General features: G+C 43.1%; 1 long non-coding RNA gene across 1 annotated transcript; it reads left to right on the top strand.

The window, feature by feature from the left end:
- Positions 1–3,097: 3,097 nt before the first annotated feature.
- Positions 3,098–3,782, top strand: LOC138242272 (uncharacterized). Its single transcript, XR_011191479.1, has 3 exons — positions 3,098–3,162; positions 3,243–3,418; positions 3,666–3,782. It is a non-coding gene; the product is annotated as an uncharacterized lncRNA (long non-coding RNA).
- Positions 3,783–5,476: the final 1,694 nt, after the last annotated feature.

Below are 5,476 nucleotides of genomic sequence, written 5' to 3'. Positions count from 1 at the left end.
GAGCCACTCGGCAGCACCCACCACTGGCCTTTAATTACCGTACCTGGAAAAGCACCCACTGTACCATACTGTATGTCGAACAGCAGAGGAGGCATGACAATTAAGGCTGCCCCATCGCAGCCTGGGGTCAGTTCTAGTCTGTAGTGCCTTCTGTGTCAGTATGGTGTCCAGGGAAATTGGCATCTCTGAACTGCCGGAGTCCCATCCGGATTGTAGCCCAGCCTCGCGCCCTGTGCCTGCTGGGCTAGGCTCTGTGTCACCCTGCCCCTCTGAGGATGGACAGATGCTGACCAGCAGATCTGCACGCCGTCACATGCGTGACGTACTGTACGCTCGGCATACGCACGGCTCAGTATGGCACTAAATGTGTGTGATATCTCTGTCAATCAGATCTTTACTAGAAAAGCTTGGAGGAGAAATGAACACCAAAATGCATACTTTTAGAGCCCTCTAATCAATTAATTATTCATGATAGACAACCAAAGTACACTGTGAGCACCTGCTTTCACACACAAATGACACTCAATCAATATAACCTGAAGTGTGCCAACTTTAATGCCTAGCTCCAATGAAAAGACACAGACCGAATAAATGTCCCGTGACGAGTGATCAGTTACAGTATTAATTAGACATCCTCTGTGTTCATCCCCTTCCTGTATATTTTCAAGATAAGACCACTTGTGTTCAGTCAACGTGCAAATTAAATCACTCCCCATGTTGTACAAGCAAGTAAGTTTTTTCCAGATTAGTAACTTTAAATTGTTTTCCGATCCCATAAGAATGGTTTTATTACAATACAACGCCACTGAATGCAAGAAAGACTATTAAGCTTAGTAAAATATTTAATACCAATATATATATTATTGTTAATTAGCCAAAGTAAAGGATGTTAAACACTTAAAACAAGTTATTATTTGTATACTATCAAAGGAGAAGTGCAATTATCTTCTGAACTATTTAACTAGGGACACATTAATTTTTAAGGATCTGCAAATGCCAAGGCAAAACTGTTAAGGGAAATAACTAATCTATTAATTTAGCTTTTGCCCAACTGTGGGTGTTGGTACAGTATATTATTTTATTTATATAATGAAAAGGCAATCACAACGCTTGTGTTTTCCGGACAGGTACAGAATACAAATTAGAGCAATTAACGGCCATAAGAAAAGCAATTCTGTGTTTCTCATATGGATGCTTTTCATTTAAAAATAAATGTGTATAATAAGGGAGTGTTTATATACCATACCACAACAACTTGACTAACTGTAGTGGGTCTCAAACGACCCGTTTTCAGCCTAAATGCTGCACTTCATCCTACGATCGCTGTAAGAAACACCCGCCAATATTAAAATTGTCCGAAAGCTCCACTCGGCAAGGTAGTTTTGAACAATTCCAGTGCCCCTCCCAAATAACAGCATGATGTGAACAAATGGAGAATGAATCCATCTTTGTTTTATACGAATTACTGGATTTCTGTAAATACAGACCATGAGAATAAACTACTCTTAGCTACTAGCATTAGAAAAAAAGAGCAGCAAGTGTTAAAATTGTCCTGGTGGGGGTGGAGGGGATCCCCATGACCTGTAAAGCGCTTTGAGTGGAGTGTCCAGAAAAGCACTATATAAGTGTAAGCAATTATTTTAATTATTAATTATTATTAATACCTGGCCAGTAACACGCCAGAAACTCTGAGAAGTCCTGTTCTCCAGAAAAATACAAGCATATACAGTACAGTACATATATTTTACATATCTATATACAAAATGATCTCTGTTGCACTTGGAGTCCACACTGATGCTGGATCATCATGCTGGCATTTACAAAACGGATCGGGGACAGGGTCAATCTTAAATGAAGAAGTTTCGTTTAACCTACTCAACGCTACTCAACGCCCCTTTTAAAGTTATTTCATTTGAAAACTTAAGAGAATTGCATCTGTAAACCCCAACTGAATAGCGCGAGCAGTGCATTTGGAAGCGAGACAAGATGCAGATTTTGCCTTTAGCGAAAGGACGCAGGGATCACTACGATGCAGAAAAGCACACTCTGCAGGGCCGGGTCTGGCTGACAGTGTTCCTCTGCACAGGTCCATCTCCTTCCCACACACACCTTCACCTGAGACATTCACCTGAGACAGGTGCAACACCGTAACTGCTCCTCAGTGGCTCTTCGATGTGCGCCCCCCGCGCAGTCACGGCCATCTCTCTCTCTATTCAACTCAATTCACTGTGCTTTACTAGCATGACCGATGGGTACAGTCAGTGTTGCCAAAGCAAATAAAAATAATGCAATTCACATGAAACATATTACGGACATATACAACAAAAACATAGCAACAAATATTTACATATGCTGTAGACAGATGGAGCATTTTTGGGAGACAGACTCACTGTTCCTCAGGCTGGGACAGGAGATCACATACTGGGCTGCCAGTTCAATTGAGTTCCCTCCTCCCTCTCCCAGTAGGATTGGGACCCATTGTGATTCTGGCAGGTGTGGGAACTCTGGGATTAGATTTCTGAATTTAGAGAAGAACGTTTCTCTAATCCCAGAGTATCTGTCACAGTGCAGTAGGAAGTGCAGCTCTGTCTCTATTTCTCCCCGCTGGCAGTGGGAGCACAGTGTCCTCTCTGGACAGCCAGGTCTGCCTGTGTCGCCCAGTTTCTATGGCCAGGCTGTGGTCACTGAGGCTGTCCTCTCTGGACAGCCAGGTCTGCCTGTGTCCAGTTTCTATGGCCAGGCTGTGGTCACTGAGCCTGTCCTCTCTGGACAGCCAGGTCTGCCTGTGTCGCCCAGTTTCTATGGCCAGACTGTGGTCACTGAGCCTGTACTTCTTTAGGGTCTGTTTCTTCTCTCTCTCTGCTGCCACGGTAAGACAAAAAGGAACACTGTAGCTACAGGCCTCTGTTCCTCTCGCTTGTACCACACGGCAGCCATTGAGTTGGCCGTGCGGGAGGGAGGGAGGGAGGATTCGGGGGTTGTAGCACACACAGAAAGCTCAAACCGACCAGAGAAGTGCTTGCAAACGTCAACATGGAAGCAGTATTTCAAGAGTGAGATGCTGGAGAAAAAAAAAACGTGCCCTATCATTTTGTTTATTATTTTTCTTTCTAAATGCAAATATAATGTACTGACACCCATACTCACAGCACGGCACTGCAGGTAAATAAACCCCAATTCCCAGGGTCACTCCTGGTTTTTCCTTGTGATTTTGGAAGACAGTAACTGAGGATTCTTTGCAGAGCTGGTACAGCGACGGCGAATTCCCCCTGCAGCGGTCCCGATGGCAGCATCCGCTTGGCTTTCGCACACCTGGATACAAAAGCACGCCGCCGGGCTCGGATTGCCCTGCGCGTACCCGCCAGACAGGATGTGGCTGCGCGCTCGCACGAAGTCGTCGTGAGCGAGCCTGCGCTCGGTGGGTCTGCGCGGCTGGTCGCCTCGCAGCGGTCCGTGGTGTGCATTCCTGGTGTTCTGCAAGTGTAGCAAGCAAGGTTGTTTATGACTTAGCCGGTTAACGAGTTAAAAGCAAAAGGAGAATTGCTTGTAGTGTATACCCTTGCAGGTGGGGATGCACACTGGTGGTGGAGGAGGGGAGTCCCCGTTACTGTAAAGCGCTCTGAGTGGAGTGTAAGGAGTTATTAACTGGTTATTCTCGTCTACAGGAGGCGAGAGCGCTGTGAAAGTGGATGGGTGTGATGGGCTTGTCCACACAGTGTGTTGGTGGAGGATGGCTGAGGATGCCTGCTGGCACTACTGTATGTGTTGCTTAATACTGAGTAGAAAAACACTGTCAACAAATAAACACTATTGATGGGTATTAATCTGCTTAACTTGGATAGTGGGATGTAATTTGTACTTTCTTTTTTCTTCATGCATGTTTCATATTTGTCTGCAGAACCTCACACACTTGATGACCCATCTTCCTTGTTTGTCTTTCTGCATGGTGGAGATGACTTCAGCTGCTGACTAGTTCTTTTTCTTATCTCCAGCGTGTTTCTTAGCTGTTAATAGGTTCTTGCTGTGATAAAAGTATTATGTGTCTTACCTGCCTGCAAAGCAAGTTTCCAATCTGGGAAAACAGAAGAAGTGTGGTAAGAAAAAAAAACACAAACTCAAAGGTTAACCATGGATTGTCTGGTAAACTGATATTGCTGTTTAATCAACCCTAGGCAACATCCGGAAAGTTTCTGTGTTTTACATATGAACTATTTCCTTTCTTTTATTGTTATTTTAGAGCAGTTACTTTGATTTTATATAAAGAAACTTCTTTTGCCTTCTGTAAATTAATGCACCATCCTGATTCACATTCAGCTCTTTTCAAGACGTCAGTAACAAGTCAGCTGTCCAGACATTTAAGTGGAAACAAAGAAAACAACCCTGACAATTTAAAGCCATCTAATTACATGATTAGACAGAAGTTAATTTGTTTCAGTTTAAAGCCCACATGTAAGATGTGTCCTGTCGCAACCTGTCTAGGTAATGCAGGGTCAGTTGCCAATCTTAGTCTTGCCTGAGTTGGGGGTCATTTCATAATAATGTATTATTAACGGGTGCATTCCAGAAAAGACAGTGCATTTACTTCTGTCTTGATAATAATACAGAATTGTTCAGAAAGAAAATAATTGAAATTGAACTATGTAGTGAAATGCAACATTTCAGATGTGGTGAGCAGGGATAGAGCTGCTTTCATTCTAGACTAGCTGGAGTCAGCACTGCGCTTCTCGATATCCACCTGAAAAGTGAAGCCTTGGAGGTCAGACCATATAGCCTGATGCAGCAATAGAGACGTATTAACCGATTTTATTATCAGAACATACCATTTACTTTCAGACCTTGCTCCCAGCTGGATGGAGCACTCCTAGTTACCACAGTAGTTGTTTCAACTCTTCCCAACTTGTAAAAAGATAAGAAAGGGTACAAATGAGAGGAGCCGTTTGGAAGTTAGGAGCTAATTGATCACAGGATCTCATCAGTCATTTCTTGAAAGATGCCGGGGTATCAGTTTCAGCCACATGGCTGGGTTGCTTGTTGCATACTTCCACAACAGTTTTTCTGTAAAGAACTCACTCCTATTAAATACATATCCACATAAAAGCAATTTCCTATGGGTGTTTCCCTATACAGTAGGTGTCTCCCATAAAATCTACTTCTTTTGCACATGAATTTTAATTTCGTTATACAGTGTTGAATTATAACCTGTACTGTATCTGTATTTAGTGGTCTGACAGTACCACTGGAATTTTTTAATTAGTCTGACCCACATTGGTTCATTTCTGATTCCTGTAGCTTAAGTTCTGCACCCTTGTTGATATATACTGTAGTGTGACAATCCCCCTGCTCTATCTTTCCTGTCTCTCTGGACAGTGAATCCACCAATCTTACATTCCTCTCCACCATTCTCCAATTTCCAGGTCTCTGTGATTCCAATAACATCATAACTACTTGCTAATATGGTGTATTCTACATGATCTAA

Source organism: Lepisosteus oculatus, chromosome 13, assembly GCF_040954835.1.
Source record: "Lepisosteus oculatus isolate fLepOcu1 chromosome 13, fLepOcu1.hap2, whole genome shotgun sequence".
Taxonomy (NCBI): domain Eukaryota; kingdom Metazoa; phylum Chordata; class Actinopteri; order Semionotiformes; family Lepisosteidae; genus Lepisosteus; species Lepisosteus oculatus.
Note: the sequence above shows the minus strand (reverse complement) of the source record. Positions and strands in the feature narration are given on the sequence as shown.